Raw genomic sequence first — 20,487 nt, 5'->3', positions numbered from 1 at the left:
CGAGGAAGTAATAAAGAAGGAGACACTCTTCTATATAGTTTCTATAGAGACACATACTCATTATATAGATAGAAAGAAGCTCCATGGAGTTTAAGAGTATAGTGACAGCACGGAACAGAACGCATGAGGATGCATGACAAAACATTTTGCCAAAGAAAAACTTAGAAAAGATACAAACACTTAAATGTTAATGCCTTTTTTTTTCTTCTTTTCTCTATACTAGTGCTTCTTGTTCTTGTTTGGTTTTCTTATAGCATAAAGTATGTACAAAATCTGATTCTGATGACAAAAAATGAGGAAAATTATAAACAAAAAGAATATAGGTGCAAAAAAAAGAAGAAACAGGATACCTACATACATAAACTTGAACATACTCGCATATAAAAAACCAAATCGCTACACATCTTCATTTTTTTTTGTCTACGAACGACCGACCGACTACGATGATGGTAGGCAACAACGACCATTTACAGTGGGATACAATAGGTTTAAAATTTAAATCTACTTGTTAATTGGGTTTAAGGGACAAAAACTTGGGATCTAAGTAACTCCAAGTCATTTTGGAGACAATTTAATAAGTCTCCAAAATGAATTATCTTTGAAAATATCACTCGTAGAAAAACCAAACTCATACCACTTTTTAGAAAATTCCTAAAGCTTCAAATAAGTATATTGATGTTTTTTCTCTAAGAGTGTTCATTATCGAGATATTCGCCGTTAAACGTGTTTCGGAATGTTTTGACCCTCAAAAGATTTTATTGAAAAATAATCATGTAATATAGATACTTGAAAGTTTTTGGATAATTATGGACAGTATTTAACAAATCCTGTTTCACATAACTCTACACTTATAAACGTGTAGATATGCGAATATAAACTTAAACTCTTAACTCCAAAAATAAAGCTCCTAGAATGAAATACTTTTTTTGGAAATTGCAAAAGTTTCAAATTAATTATTCGGCATTTTTCCTCTAAAAGTGACCGTAAGCGAGATATTCACATAAATATTTTTTGGGAGGTAATTGCGATTCATTATCTTGCTGGAGGTTATAGTTTTGAAATCTAGCGTATATCTTCTTGAATTTTTTTCAGCTGTGGTGCATTTTGTGAGGAATTTACAAAGTCTCCAAATATTTATTAAGCCGAAAAATAGTCATGTGTATCTCACTTTAACGCTGAAAATTTTAGTAAGTCCTTTCTATTCTTGGAAATAAAAATAAAACATTTACTATAGGTTTGTTTATGAGTCTCTACTTGCGGAGTTCAATTTTTAAAACTCTCCATTCAATAAAGCCAATATACGAAAAACCTCTTTTAAGCTGGTGAATTTGGAAAATATTTACAACAACTCTCCAAAATTTTTGAAATGATTGCTAAAACTAAAAATTTGAATAGCTATGTTTTGACTTCAAAAGTGATCGTTATGGATTTATTCAATTTAAAATAGTTTTTTCACAAGTTGGAATTCAATAGGCTCGCAGTAATTGCTATGCACTGTCACGCTGCCGCCGTAGGTTCTAGTTTAAAAATCTAGCCTATACGAACAATTGATAAAGTCTCCAATCGTTAAAATTATTCGCACTGACCAACACAATTTCTTGTAAATTTTTCTGTTAAATGTTTTTTTTTTTCGAACGAAAGTTGTGAATTTTACTTTTGGCTTTTTTTGGTAAGTCTACACTTGAAGAATAAAATTTTCAAAACTCTCCATGAAATAAATAGGTTTATTTTCATGTTCATAAGTAACCAATATTCAAACATCAAACCACTTTTGTTAAGATGAGTTTGGAGAATATTTGTCACAACTCTCCAAAATGAATTATCTCCAACAATATTACTCATAGAAACAAAAAAAAATTGAATATACATATGTATATGGTTTTTCTCCAAAAGTAATTGTTATAGAGAAATTCACATAAACGTATTTTGGAGAGTTTTGTCCCTCTCATTAAAAGAATTATAAAATTTTGAAAACAAATTAATTAATTTTGTACCACTGTATGACGGCTGCCATGGATATGTCTTCCGTCTGTCCGTCCATCTAGCCCATTCCATTGGGGGTTGTGTGTGCGGTGTGTGAAAATAATTGCAGTAGACACTTATAAATGGAAAATGAATGCAAAAAATGAAAAAAAAGAAAAGAATCTAGATGACAGAAGAAGACAAACCAACAGCAGCAGCTGAAGCAAGAAAGCAGACGAAACATTAAAAAAAAAAAATATGATATACCATGAAGTGAAGGGGTTTAATGAACTTCACACAGATTTGTATCTTTTATATGTTAGAGCAGAGGTTTTACGACTTCTATACAATATACAGTAGCGAGCAAAAAAAATGCAAACGAAAAAACTATAAAGAGTTTTGAACAAGAAGTAAGTTACCAAATTTAGCATATTGAAACTGTTTTATTTTCATTAAACAGAGTCAATTTGTGGAATATTTTACTCCAAAAGCATTATTTGGTCAAAAGTCTACCTAAATATGCGTTTTAAGACGAGCAAAAAAATGCAAATGTTTTTATTGTTTGCATTTTTTTTGCTCGCTACTGTACACGACGACAATGTTCTTTAAAGAAACGTCTTCTTCTTCGTTAAAATTACATAACTCTTTAGCCAGCTCAGAAGCTCAGACAAACAACACTCCACTCGTCCTCACACATTCACTATGTCGTGTAATAAGACGACAAACACTCGAGTGCAATTGGATGACATTAGGAGTCGATTACACTACAAAAGAAGATGAACGCAACTGAAGTTGGCAACAAATGTTTTGATTTCTATCTAAGAAATTAGTTGAACATTTTGTATATTAATTCATATAAGAAGAAAATGTAATTTGTGCAAACAAGGTTCAGATACAGTTTTATATTGTTACTGGTTTAAACCACCAGAGTGTGTCTTGTCCATATTACATACTTGGGAACTTGGTCGACCTATCTTTCTTGATGACAAAGAGGTTACTCCTCTTTATGGTTCTTGACTTCTTTAGTTTGCACATTCGTCTGTACTATATACGCAATTTTAAGAGGAGAAGACAATTTGTTACAAAGAAGTTGTTATTCTTATCGTTTTTGTTCCATATTCATGTCCATAGTCACTATACTAGAACAACCGACAAGAGAAGGCCATCATACATTATAATGGATAAGATCCATCATTGTTACAATGTGCCGCCACGCATTTTTTTTTTCTTGTCAATCTTAATTGAAGTCTTTCAAGGCAAGTTCCTTGAACCATCATCATCATCACATCGTCATAGGCTTGTTATGAAGAACTTTGTATCTTAAGCATTGTTGCATTGGTTGACGAGCAATTATTTCTGCTGCGTAGGTTTCCCATTTTTAAATTGGAAGCAGTTGAAACTATTTTTTATGATAAATTAAATTGATAAAAAAAATATTAACAGAAGAAACGCAATTTGAAGTCTAGCTTGAAGTTGTTAAGTTGAAGAGTTTAAGAATGTTAAAATTTGTAACGGAAATCATTGAATCTAAGAAAAAAAAGCATGTGTGCAGTCAGGGTTGTAAAAAATAATTTTTTTTTATGCATTTGTTTAAATTTGTAAATTAAAAAACAAAAATATTTGTTGCAAATAAAAAAATTTTGATTGCAACAGAAAAATATTTGCATTGAAAATAAAATTTTAATGCAAATAAAAATATTTTGCATTCAAAATTTTTTTATTGAAAACAAAAAAGTTTCAAAAATTTTGCACTAATAAAAAATCAATTTAAAATGTATGCATGAAATATATATTTTTTTAATATTCGTCTAATTTCTTACAATTTTGGCTTTTTGATCATACATTAAGTTCAATGTAAGAAATTCGACAAATATTTAATGAGCACATTTTGCATTGATTTTTTTTTTCAATGCAGAAAATTTTTTATTTGCAATTAGTTTTTTTATTTAGTGGAAAATATTATTTGCAATACAAATTTTATTTTCAATGCAAATATTTTTCAGTTGCAATAAATAAATATTTTTTTTCATGCAAATAGTCGAGAAAAGCTTACGTCAAAAGGATATAACAATTTACATGTTAAAATAATAATTTTTTGAATTATGCATTCATTAAGGTGACCGTAAATTTTTAAACAAATAACACTATATCTTGAAGTTTAATATTTATTGTAATATATAAAACTTTTTTTCATGTATTTACAGTGAATAAAAAGAAAGTAAACACTTTTTGAATCGAAATATTTTTTCTGAAAAATGTAAAATAAAAAAAATACTTTTTTATTTTGTTTAATTTTGTGACCACTTTTTCGTACAGAAAGTTTATAAAATAATAACAACATTCAATAATGCAATACTAAGGCTTAAGATTAATATTTCGGGTTGGGGTCAAAATTCTGCCGGGGTCAAAATTCTTTTGTCAAAATTCTGCTTTCAAAATTCTGCTTTCGAAATTCTGCTTTTCAAAATTCTGTTTTTCAAAATTCTGTTTTTCAAAATTCTGCTTTTCATAATTCTGTTTTTCAAAATTCTGCAAAAAATTAAAAAAAGGGTTTGGAAAATGTTCAAAAGCGCGCGCTTTTTAACATTTTCCAAACCCTTTTTTAATTTTTTGCAAAATTCTGTAAAATCATCTTCTTGAAAAGTTATCTGTTTATTTGATTACTTACCTACATAATTTGCATTCTTTGAATGTATCCTAATTTTTGTTTTATAAATGAATAAATTTGAAAATATTCAGAAAAGGTTTTAAATACCAAAACATTTCCGAAAATAATTCAAAATTTTTTAATTTGTCAAATAAAGATGAATATTCAAAAATTTGAATAAGAAAAGGAATATCTTGTATCAAACAACATCGGTTCCAATAAGTTATAGATTTTATTTGAAAGAAAGTCAGTCTATGCATTTTAAAAAATATTTGCGACACTTAAACAAAAAAATTTAGGAAAGTGCCAATGTTGAATTACATTAATGAGGTGTATTTTTCTTTAGTCAGCGCATATGCTATAAAAAAAAAAACAGAATTGGCAGAATTTTTTGTTCAAGTATAATGCTGGTAGAATTTTGAAAAGCAGAATAGAAAAAAAGCAGAATTTTGAAAAACAGAATTTTCTTTAAAAAAGCAGAATTTTGACCCGATCCCTAATATTTCATCTATTTCTGTGCGTTGCGGAAAAATGTTATAGTTTTTTTTCAGCATATCAAGGCGTACAAAATGACTTTTTTTTATTTTTTTTTTTTTTTTTTGAAAATTTTACAAAAACCTTTTCCATCTGAAAGTCTAATATTTTTTCTAAAGAATAGGTTTCATAAAAAGTATAATAAAATTTATTGAAATAAGTTAGGTATTTTTCCATGAAAAAAAAATGATTTTTTTGGACAACATTGTCTCAATGTTTTAACATGACAGCCTACTATGAATTTTACACCATCCAGAAGCTTTTTATTACAGCTATAGATATTTACCTCAGTCATGTCAGTACGATATCTACAAAAAGAGTTGGAACTTTTTGCATACAATCAGTTTTCTGAAAAAAAAAAAAAAAACAATTAAATAATAAAAATCAACTTTTTGCCATTATAATTATCATTTTCCCATTAAAAAATATTAAAAACGGTAGAAAAATCTAGCGCAAAAAAAAATTGTTGTTCCCTTTATACGGTCAAATATAAATTTAAAAATTCAATTTTTTGCAGATGCTTGCTTTAAAATAAAAAACCACTTAAAACGCTAGAAAAATATGTAGCTGTTTTTCAAAAAAATCATATTTCGAAATTTAGAAAGAAAAGAATTCCCATTTTGATTTCTTACTTATTTTTATTAACTTTCTATTGTCATAAGCTAAATTGTAGAAACAAAAATTTGGACTACATATAACAACCACTTTGTCGAAATTCTTTTTTCATTTTTTGCTTAAAAAAAAACTGTTCATAACTTGGTTTTGAATTTTTCAATTTTTTTTTTCAATACCTATGCTATTCTTGTATCAAATTTATCTATTAAATAAAATAAAATTCAACTGTCTACGACTTACCGTTTAGAAAATAGCCTCTTTTTTCAATGTCGTTTTATCCCCATTTACCCTTCTTAATGACCAATTCCCATCAGCTTTGTACTGCAGCAAATATTATTTGCAAATTCAACAATCAAAAATTAAAGAAAACATAAAAATGAAAATATTATAAATTGATTTCTCACAAAATTCAATCCGGATGCTGCAATGCAATCAATACTTTATACAAATAAATCCAGTTAAACAATTCGCTTTCTATATATGAAAATAAAAATTGTGACACACTGCATTCACTGGAAATATCATCAACAACAACTATCCTTCTCTCTTGTTAGTAAATCTATTTATGTATCTACAAACAAACAATATATAGTAGATTGAATATCTATCAACACAATTTAGGTTTGATTTTATATCAATTGATTGGGATTTATTGTCATATTATACCTCACTCTTATACCTACCCATACCTTAATACACAAATAAATTTATTATTATTTACTTATATTTGAAGCGCTCAATTTGATTACTAAATTGTTTCGTATTTTCAGAGAATTCAAGAGGAAAATTCAATAAATAAATAAATAATGCTCAAAGCAACAAAATCAATTCCTTCATCACTCTCATCTTATTGAAATAAGAATGATAATCTTCTTCAATCAATATAACAAGAATACCTAAATCTACCTTTCAACCCAACAAAATAATAAAATAAAAAAGAAAAAAAAATTATATGCCCCGAGTGAGGATCGAACTCACGACCTTAAGATTATGAGACTTACGCGCTGCCTACTGCGCCATCGAGGCTGTGATGACAGAAGTGTCAAGAGTTATTTTTGAAAATATCTGATTTAGAATTGTCAAATACACAAATAAAAAATAGACACACAATAAACGTGTTTTATTGGTACTTAGTATTTTACTGAGCAAACATTTTATGCTGTAAACAACAAAAACGATTACCTACTTTTCTTCATTTTTTATAATCCGTTATTGTTGAAGAGTCAAAAATGTATAAGCTTAGAAAAAAAATGTCTATCTCTTGTTTATCCTTAGCAATCATTTGTTGTTGTTTACCGTGTAAAATTTTACTGAGCTAAGTACTGAGTTACCAATAAAACACGGCTACAGCATCAGCTGCTTCAATTGGTGACTTATTTTTGAAGTGAAAACTTCTTTAGTATCGTAGTGATTTGAAACAAGATGAAACGAAAACGCGACACGACTTCAACTTGTTATAACTTTTTTGTTTTAATAGATAGATGAATGAAATTTGTACTACAGATAGGTAATTCAATAAATTATAATTGTACAAAATTTCAATTAATTTTATATTCAAAATTCGGAGATAACGGTAAAAAGATGTTCTTTTCCAACACACGTTATATCTTTTGATCTAGTGCACATACAAATTTGGTTTAACTTTAATACGCATGCTGATAACCTAACCTTTTATTTGATATATCACACATAACGTTACGTGCTCTACAAGTTACACAATCTTAAATTGAAAAAAATTTAAAAATACCTCAAAACACCTGTGGAGATCTGTTGGCGATGACCAGCTACCAGTGTAGGAAGTACCGTAATCTCAGTCTGGAAATTCGACATGGTTGACTTTAAAAAATTCTAACTTCTCTTGTAGGCATCTTTGAAATAAGATTTATACATCATTATACAAGGTGAAACAATAAGCTTTCACATGGTATAAATTTTTTCATAGGTTGTCAAACAAAAAAATTGATTTAATAGCATGAGAACATAAAAATAAATTTTGTTTTGCTTTTTTTTATGAAATTTCATCGAGTTTAAAAAATTCTAGCTCTTTTTGTAGATGTCTCATAGGTCTGATCGATATATATATTTTGAGCTAAGACAAAAAGCTTTCAGATGATATGAAATTTATATGGGTTGTCATATCAAAAACATGGATTTGAAGGTGATAGAATAAAAATAGGAAGATTTTTTCTATTTTTATTTTCAAGAAAAATGATTTTTTAAGGTTTCACTTCTACCACGTGTGAATTGCACACATGACTTTTTTTTTGTATTTTTTTTTTAATTGAAAATATTATTTTTCGTCTGCCTGTCAATCTGCCTGTATCTATCTTAAACTGCAGCCTAAACTACTGAAGTGATATTCTTCGAATTTGCAAGTTATAAGCAGAGGCGAAATTGAAATTTTAATTTTAGGACCAAAATTAACGATAAGTGTCATATATATCCAAAATGAAAAACTTACTTATAGCAAAAATAGCTCCTAAAATTTTTTTTTTAATTTTATTGCCAATATTTTTTATATTATTTTAATTTTTTCAATTTCTCGTGATCGATTTAGACATTTTCAACGAAAATTTTTATACAAAAGAAAGGTAGGTACCTAACCGTAATAAAAACATTTTTTGGTTTGAAAAGAAAAAAATTTAAAAACCATATTTTGAAAGAGGTTAAATATTGTTTTTAATTGTTGGTTAATATTTTCTTTAAAAATGGCAATTTGTGTTTTTTTTTCAAAATGTTTCTTAAAGGAAAATATTTTTTTTTATATTCTATGCGCATTAAAGGGAATTGACTACCCATTAGGGTGGGTCAAAAATATCTTCTAAACGGTTAAAGCAATCAATTTGATTCCAAGAAATTTTTTATAGAACGTTTAAGCCCCTACAAGAATATATCTTGTTGATTTGAAAATAATGAATTTGCAGTGAATAAGAAAATTTTGAAAAGTAAAAAATGTTTTAATATTTTTTTTTTAAATTTGACCTCGAATATCTTTAGAATGGTTAGATTAATGAAAAAAGTTAATAAGACCTTTTTTGTGGAACAATCTATTTCCTACAAGATTATGTCTATTTTTAAAGATTTTCTCGATTTTTGGACCTCAAATATCTATTAAACGGTTAGATAAACGAAAAAAGTGTCCAAGGCCTTTTTTGTAGAGCGTTCAATTTCCTACAAGAATATGTAAAGAAATTTGCTAAAAAGTCGATTTAAAAAAATGATTTTTTTTAGTAGAAGCTTGATGTAAAAATGAAAAATTGCGAAGCGGAGGACCTTCCTATTAATATTAAGAGCTCATATTTGGTGTGTATATTCTAGAGGTGTCTAGCTATCGATTTTTCGGAGTACCAAATCAAAAAAAAGAATTTCGATTTTTTTGACCCACCCTGCTACCCATAATATATATTGAACACAGTGCGAGGTTCTGGACGGACATATAAAAACAGAAATTGTGGAAATATTTTCTTCCGTTTCGATAAACTGTCCAGAATAACTTAAAAAAAAGATTTTTTTATTTTATCAATTTTTTAGGGTCACTGTGGTGTATGCATAATATTTTCTTCTTCTAAATTACTTTATATAAAAACAATATCTGGCTTCAAAAAAATTTATATTTTAGTATTGTATTGCATGTATTGTATTGTATGTTTTACCGTTGAACTGTTTTTTCGTAGTTCTCTTATTGAAGTGAAAACTTCTTTAGTATGGTAGTGATTTGAAACAAGATGAAACGAAAAAGCGACACGAAGACTCAATTGATCATAACTTTTTTTTTTAATAGATAGATGAAAGAAATTTATACAGTAGATAGGTAATTAAACAAATTATGATTGTGCAAAATTTCAATTAATTTCATATTCAAAATTCTGAGATAACGGTAAAAAGATGTTTTTTTTTCTAAACACGTTATATCTTTTGATCTAGAGCACATAACAAATTTATTTACTTTAATACGCATGCTGATAATATTACCTTTCATTTAATATATCACCCATAACGGTACGTGCTCTACAAATTATATAATCTTAAATTGAAAAACTTGAAAAATACCTCAAAACACCTGTGAAGATTTGTTGCCGATGACCAACCAGCAGTAGAGGAAGTAACCTAATCTCAGTTTGAAATTTCGACATGGTTGGCTTTAAAAAATTCTTATTTTTTTTATAGGCATGGTAGAAATGTGATTAAAGCGTCATATAAAAGGTGAAATAATAATAATATAAAATTTATTATAGGTTGTCTTTTAAAAAAGAGATTTAATGGCGTTAGAAGAAAAAAAATGAAATAAAAAAAAGTTATATATTTTCGATTTTTTTACAATGATTTTTAAGGTTTCACTTCAACCACGTGTGAATTGCACACATGATTTTTTTTTTTTTTTTGTAAACCTGTTTTTAAACGGTTCTAACGATTTTCATTTTATTTTTCTAAAAATTCAAAAAAAAAAAATCAAATGACATGCTTCATTTAGTGGTCAAAATCATTTAAAACAATTTTTGAGTCAAAATAAAACTAATTTTATATATTTTTAAATTTTTTAATGAAATTCTTTCAAATAATAAAATTTTATTCATAGTTTTTAACTAAACTTAACTTGGTACACTTTTCCCTGATGAATGCCCAAATAATTTTAGGCTATCAAAATTTCCTTCATGGTTTCTTCCAAAATTTATTTAAAATTTTTTTTTTTTAAATTGTGTTCTGATACTTGTTTCTTAGAGCAATATGGCTTTTAAATTGACCCAAAGAGTAAAAATATGTCTATCGAATGAACATTGTTATCCTTATTTTTAAAAATTTGTCCTATTTTCGTGACCTTTTTTTAATCAAAATTATGATCCTAAGTGGGCTGCAGGTCTGTCTTAGAGATTTAATATTTCGTCGACGTTTCGGGCGTGATTACACCCTTCTTCAGGACTCTAAAAAAATTTTATTCTAAAAATACTAAACAAATCTAAATTAAAATCTATACTTACAATATTTTAAAATAATAAATTTTAAGATGTTTCTTAAAATTTGTGGTGGTTAATTTTCTGGTATGTATATCTTTTTTTATATTTTTGTAAATATTTCAAAATTCAAAAATCGAAGCCTTGAAAAAGACGTTTCAATTAATCGAATTTCAAAATAATGAAATCTAAATTTCACATTTGATAAAAAAAAATCAAAATTTGACTTTCCTGATATCTGCTAATATTGGAGAAGAAGGACTTCCCATAGGAACTCCTTGTTTTTGTTGATAAAATATTTTATCATATTCCAAATAATTGTTGTCGATTACACAGAATCGCAAGATTTCTAAGAATTTTAATTTTGGAATTCTTGTATGATCTTTGATAATATTCCAACTTTTTTAAAACCAGTTCTAGAGCCAATTGAATAGGAATATTGGTGAATAAAGAAACAACATCAAACGAAACTAAAACATGGTCTTGTTCTAAAACAAAAAACAGCATTAGCTTTACATTGTATAGATGAAGGACATCGGCCAGACTTTAACAATGTTGACATTTTACAGACAGAAAAACACTATAGTAAACGTATGTTATTGGAAATGTTGCATATTTTAAATACTAATAATACTGTTAATAGGCGATCAGATTGCGAAGGACTAAGGAATATATATAGGCAGTTTGTTCATAGAAATATTTTAGGCTAAATTTTATATTTGACCTGATTTCTGAAGATCGTTTTTGATTTTGAGAGTCAAATTTTGATTTTTTTATCAAATGTGAAATTATTGTCGTTTTCGATTGGTTTCACTCAAGGATTCACTCATTCTGAAATCCAATAAAACAGTTTGAATCGCTGTCACTCAATTCTGAAATTTTATATCTGTATTTGTTAATAAGCAAATAAAATTGTGAACTTTCAAACGTCAAACATTAAATAATTTTTTTTCCTTCAAACGAAATAATACAAATTAATATTCAAAAACGGTAATATTCAACAAATTAATAGGATAGATGGGTGGTAAAATATTTTAAATAAATATAATAATGCTTTTATTTGTTTGAAAGTAAATTAAAAAAATAATTTCAGAAAACAAAAAAAAAGAAACTGATTGAGTGATTATTTTGACTTTTGAATATTGATGTATTAGTGCTTCTTGACTGGATTCTGTTTTGAATCGAGAAGAGAATTTCTCTTCTGAGAAGAGTTTTTTCTGTCATTTTCGTGCGAATAAAACAGTTTCAGAAGGCTTCTGAATGATTCCGGAGGCTTCCGAAGAGAATCGAAAACGACATAAGATTTCATTATTTTGAAATTCGATTAATTGAAACGTCTTTTTCAAGGCTTCAATTTTTGAATTTTGAAATGAAATATAAAAAAGAAAATTAACCACCACAAATTTTAAGAAACATCTTAAAATTTATTATTTTAAAATATTGTAAGTATAGATTTTAATTTAGATTTGTTTAGTATTTTTAGAATATATTTTTTTTAGAGTCCTGAAGAAGTCGACGCCCGAAACGTCGACGAAATATTAAATCTCCAAGACGGACCTGAAGCCCACTTAGGATCATAATTCTTATTTTTAAAAATTTAAATGCTCTTTAACATAGAAAAATATTTTTAAGAATTTTTTAAATAATCCAGAAACTATCTTCTTGTATTAAAAACAGTCCTCTTGGAAGCTTTTTTGTAACAATTAGCTTTCTTCTAAAAAAACAATTAGCTTTCTTCTAAAAAAAAAATTGTTTTTGCATTCATTTGCGTGATGATTTTTTTTTTTCTAAAAGATTTTATTTTGAAGCTATCATAAATCAAATCCTGATGTCTTCCTACAAAAATTAATAAAAATTAAAAATAAACAATGCACATTGCTTGTTTTTTTTTGCAGTTTGTTCAGATTGTGTTGTGATTTGATTAGATGACTGTTTTTGCTCACATATATTTGAGCTAAGGTGTTTAGCATTATTATTGATAAAAAAAAAATTATTTTTTAATTATCTATTTATAAAACTCAGAGGTCAAGTTTGTGTATTTTTTTTTTTGTTGATGATTGATTAAGGTGCTATTAAATTAAGGTTTAACAAAGATACATGATTCCAATGGAAAAATTTATGATAATGACTATAAAAATGATTTAACCACAAAATGTTTAACTTCAAACAAACAAAAATAACAAAAAAAAAAGATGACAATGAAGTTCGAAGGCTTAAACAGTGCCAAATATTATAATAATATAATCTGTTTTTGTTGTGCATATTTGTTTTTAAATGGTTGCTTATGAAAAGATATTTCGAACTTTGCCAAGAAAGTTCAATAGACCTGCGATGGCTATTTTTTGGAAAAAAAAAGCTTTGCAGACTTATCATAGATTAAATCTGTGTCTGTGGACTTGAGGGCATTGCTTCCCGGTTTGTTATCGTTTTTGTCAAATACAAACTTTTTCCAGTTATGCAACTTTTGCTTTTATGAGTCGATTTGGAGTGTGAGTAATATAAATCGGTTTAAGGTACTTAATATGGTGCACCAGGTGTTTGATTATACCTTGCCTTTAAGAGGAAATTGCATTATAAAACGATTTCCAAATATAATTTGAGATTTTCGACGAGTGGGTTGGCTTAAAAAAGATGAAATCATCATTAGTTTTGTAGGCGACATCATAGTTTAGGAAATAGAGTTACGTTTTGTGTAAGTCTATGAATATTTATGTCAAGGTTGCCATGTCACAAAAAAACATAACAATGTCAGTATTTACTCATAATGTCATCTCTCATGATAAATAAAATTATTTTTACCAAATCTTCCGGTCTGAAGAAATTAATCCCCCAAAGCTATGGGTTAACTCACAAAGTTGGGGTTAAATTGTACAAATAAATATATTTTTTTTATGATTTAATGTGCGGGTTATTGCAAACACAAACACACATCAAATTATATGATTTATGTTTAGAAGAATATATCAACGCTTATGGCATAAATTTTTTTCTATGTTGCGATATGCAATATAGAAACGCCGGATAAAAGATGATAATAATAATAATATGAGGCATGATTTGAATAATAAATTAATGCCAACTCAAGCGGGGATGGGCGACGAATGAATTTCGAAAAAATATAGAGAATATAAATAAATAAATTAACAGGAAGTGTTCTGTAAGTGTAAATTGAGAATAGTCAGGCAAGTTGGTTATTATGAGAGAGGGTTGTATAGTACCTAGGTATCAAACGAAAGCAAAAATCAGATCGATAACCCTGAATAAATTAATAGACAAGTTGCTGCTGTTGTTATCGTTGTCCGTCTTAAATACCGGTTGGTTTGAATATTGCTTAAAATATTTGATTTCAAAATAGAGAACATTTTTGTTGGCTTTGAAATTAATAAATAAAAATAATCGGACTATTCAATCGAATTTTATGTTTTTTTTTTTTTTGGAATTAGACTATTGGTCACAGAAAATATATGCCCCCTGTCACTCTTCTTACTTGAAAAAAAAAGAAGAAATTTTGGTGTTACAATTGATGATCTTGCATCAAAAGGCTAATATTTTTTATTTAACCAAAAACTTAATTTAAAAAAAATGTGAAAATATGCAAAGTTTTTAAATAACATGTCATTTTAAAACACACGTGAAATCATTAATTTTTCAAAGATTTTTTTTTTAATTTTCCCCAAAGATTAAAATTTGTCTTTTAGTGCAAGCTGCCTTCAATTGTCGGCTACAAAATTTAGGAATTATTTGCTTTAAAACAATTCGATCATAAAAACTTTTACTTGGATGACAAAAAGCTTCATGCACAACTTTATGCACACTTTAACACTCTCCACACAGTTGTTTTCGTAAAAAAAAATGTAAAAAATAGAGGAATTTGTATAAAATAAAATGCACGACTGGGTCGCACGAACTTGCTCATAGGGTTCAAGTTTTTAGAATTTAAATTACTTTTTTTTATATAGAAATTTAGTAAATGTAATAGTATAGATAAGTAAAACCAAAAAAAAAAAAAAAACATAAAAATAGTTTTTCAAAATAATTAAACAACATCTGAAATCAATTTGCCTTTTAAAATGAGTTTGCAATTTCATTTGTTTTATTAGGGTTGGTGATGAATGACTAAAACCCATAATCCCAAAGAGAAAATCCCCAAAGCCAAAATCCCCAAGACAAACCTGGGTATAGACAAAATCTCCAGGAAAAAATCTCAAAAAAAAAAAAATCTCCGAGCGAAAATCCCAAAATTTCAGATGCGCAAGTTGTGTATCAAGCAATCAATCGCGCGAGCGTTTTGATTGCTTGATACACAACTTGCGCATCTTCATTTTGGAAAGACCTATTTTTACTCATATTTAATTGTATATGCTGTGATAACTTGCCTCAAAAGATTATGCTTTAGAATCAAAAGATTATGCGTTGTTCAACTCGCTGTATCCTTCCAGTGTATTAGAATCATTGTTAAGGCACACGAATGGTAGGTCAAACAAGGAAGGTTCAAGTCACGGTTGTTTTCACAATTTATTTTTTCTATTCCGTTTTAAAAGAAGAACTTTTATGATTTTAAAATTGTCGTGTTTAGTTCTGATTTTACTTTGACTTACAGTGTTTTTTTTATCATTCTATTACGCTTTTGTTTTTGCTAATTGGAGATTTTTGGGGATTTGGAGAAAATGGGAGAAAAAATTATTTATTGGAGATTTTGCCTTTTCCCATGGAGATTTTGTCCATGGGGTCAAAAATTTTCTGGAGATTTTATCCGATTGAGATTTTATTTTATGGAGATAGTGTAGGTTTCCCGTTTTATTAAGATGCATTTTTAATAAAAAAAATCAAAATCGTTAAAGCCGTTTAAAAAAAAAACTAATTTTTTATAAATGATTTAAAAAAAAGTTTTAAAATTAAATATATATATAAATATAAAATATAAATGCTTTTTTACAAAAAGTTTCGTTGAAATCAAATATGTAGTTTCGGAGCAAGTCGGATTTTTGAAAAAAGCGGTTCTATGGCAGGTACCGTTAATAAAAAAAAAAATCATTAAAAGATAGACCTTGTCTTGAAACTTACATTTGAATTTTTTTAATAAAATCGTTGGAGCCATTTTTGAACAAATTCAACTTTACTAAAATCGATATCATGACAGGTACCTACCGTTAATTTTTTTTCAAATTCCAAAAACCCCTCTGGAGAGTCGCCAAATAACGCTACGTACCAAATTTGACAAAAATTAAAAATTAAAAACTATATATTTTTTTTTTAAACATTTGCCTTCCATTTCAAAATAAAAAAAAATTGTTGCAAAACTCAACGCTGACCAATTTTCTGCATTAAAAAAAATTTTTGAAACTAGATATACCTATTGTTATTGTAGAAATAACAATGTTTGCATTAGATAAATGCAAATCAAAATGAATACAAATGGAGAAATAAAAATTCAAAATAGCGAATAAAATATAATTAGATATTAGTAGTTAATTAAAAAGAAAACACAAACATTTAAATAAAATAGCATTAAATAATTCATTTGGTGTTAAATTAATTAATTTAATGGGTAAATAAATTTTAAAGACATTTTTTGTTTTGCTGTTAACAAACTTTGAATTTATTTCTTATGGGTGTGGTGAATGAGTATCATTGGAACAGGTTATTGTGAAGATAGTTAATCTTGTTTTTATTTTAATCAAACCAAATTTTGAAAAATTGCATCTGCGATTTGAATAATTTTAAAAATGTCAATAAACGACGTTGAAAAAAAGTTATCTATCCCTGGACCGATTCATCTTTATATTTTGTACTCTTATTAGATTAATGTAGCAACATTTAAATTGTTTTTACTTAAGTATTTAATTTTAACTATTTTTATTTTCACTCATTCTGTAGAGTTATAGCCACAAACATTTAACTGTCATGATATTGCATAAAATAGTGAACAAAAATTGTATTATCTTTCTTCCCTTTAAATATTAAATAAGTTTTATTTTTTCGTGTTCAAAAAGTTTGTTCGTGTAAATTCTAAGTCATTCATTTCCTGTGTCATGAAATTGACGTGCTCAACAGGAATTCCAATGAAAAACGAAAGAAAATATCGATAAATATGTGTGCTTTATGTCTCTCAACTTTTATATATAGAACGTCTAACAAAATATTAAAACGAAAGAAGGAAAAACAAAAAAAAAAAAAAAACTTCTAAAACGAAGTCATGTCCTATATTTTATTTAAGAAATTCAATTTAACATGAAGGAAATTGATGTTATTTATCGAAGACCGAACAGACCTGATTTATATAAATGGAGAAAACGAAAATGAGGGCGACATTTTGTTCAGACATAATAATAAATGGCAAAATGTAAAACACCCTAACAACAATAACAAAGAAAAAAACAACAACAATAAGAATGAAAAAAAAAAGTGAAACCAAATCAAGTACACATCATCATCATCGTTTACACATATTTTCAGTCATAAACCTCTTAAATCATTTCACAAGTATATACTTACACTCTTTTTGTGTGTATAAACGTTTTTTTTTTACTTAAAATAGAAACCTATAAAATAAAGGTCATATAAGTCTTCTATAAAAAAAAATAAATAAAAATAAAATGAGTTCAAAAAACAAATAAAACTTCAACCTCACTGAGGCCTGAGGAGGACAAATGGCAAATGAAAACGAAAGTCAAAGAGAATAAAAACACTTAAACCTTTCTTGAGAGAATAAGAGGTCAACAGTTCCATAATACATTTTGTATTTGTATTTTTTTTTCTATTTCGCATCATTTCTAAAGATTCCCACACACAAAACAATGCGTTAAAACAATTTAGAAAAAAAAAAAAAAAATACGTTATAGTCTGGAAGTTAGCAATGTAAATTTACAAACAATTATTTTTGACTACAAAAGGCTTACACTTGGCTTGGCTATTACTCGCGATATAAAAAATAACTACTTTTTATTGTACCCATATTTTATTTCTTTGTGAATTTTATTTAATTCAGTATAAGCCTCTGTCGGCACACGAGTGCGAATTTGGCAGGACAAAAATTAAAAAAATTACGATATTTCAAAAAACTGGTCATAAAAAAGGCTCTTTATAAGGGTGAAAATATATTTTTTTGGAATTGTGAATACAATATTCGAATTCCTCGGAAAATTCTACATCAATTTCATATATGATTGTCATTAAAATTTTGAGACCGAAAAAAGTTCTAGCGACATAAAAAAGTATAAACCAAATTCGCACCCGTGTGCCTACTACGTCATAAAAAAGAGGTGTGCCTACAGAGGGATAGTTATTCAATTTAAAATCTATTTTTTCTTTTAACTTTGTGTGTTTGACACTTTGTGAATCAATAATTTTGAGTTTCCTTATATCTTTCTTTTTTTCAAGACATTGAAAACTAATATTTTCAACTCTAAACTTGTCGTCAGGAAGTGTTTTGAATAAACTTCGAAGTTTACCTTATTATTTATTTGTTTGCAACATTAAATCCCAAACTATAAATCCTTTTGTGTATTCGCACTTTAGTGATCCCATTTTTATTGCTTTGATTTTTGCACTCTGCAATTTCATCTGTCTTGATGGTCGGACAAAAATGTGTTAGAAAAACTTATTTGAAGCTTAAAAGAAAAAAGGTCAGCAATAAAAGTTAATGGCAAAAAAAAAAGGTTTTGTAAACAATGAAACATGTAAGTATGTAGAAACGCCCAAGGAAAAAAAAAGTTCAAATAATGCATAATGTGAAGATATTTGATGGCATTGTATTATGACATAAATCCGATAGTATAACAATGTCCTTCATAAACTTATATTTACGAGTATGTTTTGAGAAATTTGTTTATTTTTCATCCTTTGTCTTTGAGAATCGAGGTTGTGTGTTCTTGCGGGTACATCTATTTACGATTTTCAAAATCTACCATAGTGAACTATAATATTTCGGGCCTTTGGATGTTTCAACACTCGTTATTTAAACAAAATTAACTTTTACTTTTAGACCAGGGCCGAAACCTTCAAAAACATTAAATAGTAAAAGAAATTAACAGTAGGATGAAACCAATAGGAAAAAGAGGTAAATATGATTGAAATGAATGAAAAATAAATTTAGGCGAGCCGAGTTCGGGAAATGGGTGGGTTGAGTTTTTAATGGTAAAAAAATGGTATATCTCGATTACTGGCAAAACTACAATCCTATGGAAACATGTTGTATTGCAAAGTTGTCGGTAATAAAAGATACAATTTTTTTCACACAACCTCAAAATGTATGTGAAAAATTCAAATAACCGAGTTTTTTTTTTAATTTAATCTTTTGCAAAAAAAAATTTTTTTTCCACGAAATTTGTTGAAAACTTACCTTATTACGTCCCAAATATACCTACTGTAATTTATTATTTATGATTTAAAATATTTATATTTTTACCTTATTTTGACTAAATATCATGTTACCTACATTGATAAATTTTACGGTTTTTGAGTAATTGAAGTGTAAATTTTAATAAATAGGCCAAAATTCAACATAATGATTGAAAAAAAATTTCGAATTCAAGTTTTTTTCATTTTTTGCATTTTCCGAGAACATTTACCACAGTATTCTAATGTAATTTTTTTCACACTATTAGAAAGTAGAGATTTCAATGAACAAAATGCCCATCGACTTTTCGAAAAAACGCTGATATTTTGACACGTGAATTTTCGGTTGAAAATTAGGGTGTTTTTTGATATTTAATCAAAATAAGGCGAAAAAAAATATTTTAAATCAAATAAATTACAGTATATTTTTGACGTAATAAGGTAAGTTTTCATCAAATTTGGAAAAAAAGATAAAAATAAAAAATCAAAAACTCGGTTATATTTGAAATTTTCACATAAAATTTTGAGATTATGTGAGAAAATTCTTAGTAAAATAAATTTTAGTTTTTTTAGTTTTAGGTCCATTTTCTTCACTCAAAGTTGAACATAACTTGAGAATTTTTAATATAAAAATTCTCAAGTTTTGTTCAACTCCGAGTGAAGAAAATCAACTCCGAGTGAAGAAAATGGACCTTAGTCTTCTTTTTAAAAAATTTGATTGTTTCCGTTTTTGCTGTATGGCGATTTCAAACATTTTTTCACTTACTTTTTTGCTTGAAAATCAGGCTTTTTTTTTCGGAAGAAAAAATAAATAGGGAAAGATATCAATTTTTTTTTACACATTAAAGCCTTTTTGAAAAATAAAAACGTACAATTTCCAAAATTTGATCAAAGTCAATCTATTTTTGTATTAAAAGAAAACAATTTTTTCTTTAAATTTTCTCAACATTTTTGAAGTGAAAACTTCTTTAGTATCGTAGTGATTTGAAACAAGATGAAACGAAAACGCGACACGAACATTCAACTTGTTATAACTTTTTTGTTTTCATAGATAGATAAATGAAATTTCTAATAATTTCATATTCAAAATTCTGAGATAACGGTAAAAAGATGTTCTTTTTCTAAACACGTTATATCTTTTGATCTAGTGCACATACAAATTTGATTTAACTTTAATACGCATGCTGATAACATAACCTTTTATTTGATATATCACAATTAACTGTACGAGCTCTACAAGTTACACAATCTTAAATTGAAAAACTTGAAAAATACCTGAAAACACCTGTGGAGATCTGTTGACGATGACCGGTGTAGGAAGTACGGTAATTGTACGGTTGGCTTTAAAAAATTTTTATTTTTTTTCTACGCATGGTAGAAATATGATTCATACGTCATATAAAAGGTGAAATAACCTTTCAGATGATATAAAATTTACTATAG

The 20,487-nt window shown here is 27.3% G+C and overlaps 1 protein-coding gene and 1 non-coding gene across 2 annotated transcripts in view; one reads left to right on the top strand and one right to left on the bottom strand.

Annotated features, from left to right (window-relative positions):
* The window catches only part of LOC129910824 (prominin-like protein), a 168,808-nt gene that overhangs the window by 67,597 nt on the left and 80,724 nt on the right, over positions 1–20,487 (top strand). The gene's annotated exons all lie outside the window — the stretch shown is intronic.
* Trnam-cau (transfer RNA methionine (anticodon CAU)) lies at positions 6,712–6,784 on the bottom strand. Its single transcript has one exon. It is a non-coding gene; the product is annotated as a tRNA-Met (tRNA).

Source organism: Episyrphus balteatus, chromosome 2 (assembly GCF_945859705.1).
Source record: "Episyrphus balteatus chromosome 2, idEpiBalt1.1, whole genome shotgun sequence".
Taxonomy (NCBI): domain Eukaryota; kingdom Metazoa; phylum Arthropoda; class Insecta; order Diptera; family Syrphidae; genus Episyrphus; species Episyrphus balteatus.
Note: the sequence above shows the minus strand (reverse complement) of the source record. Positions and strands in the feature narration are given on the sequence as shown.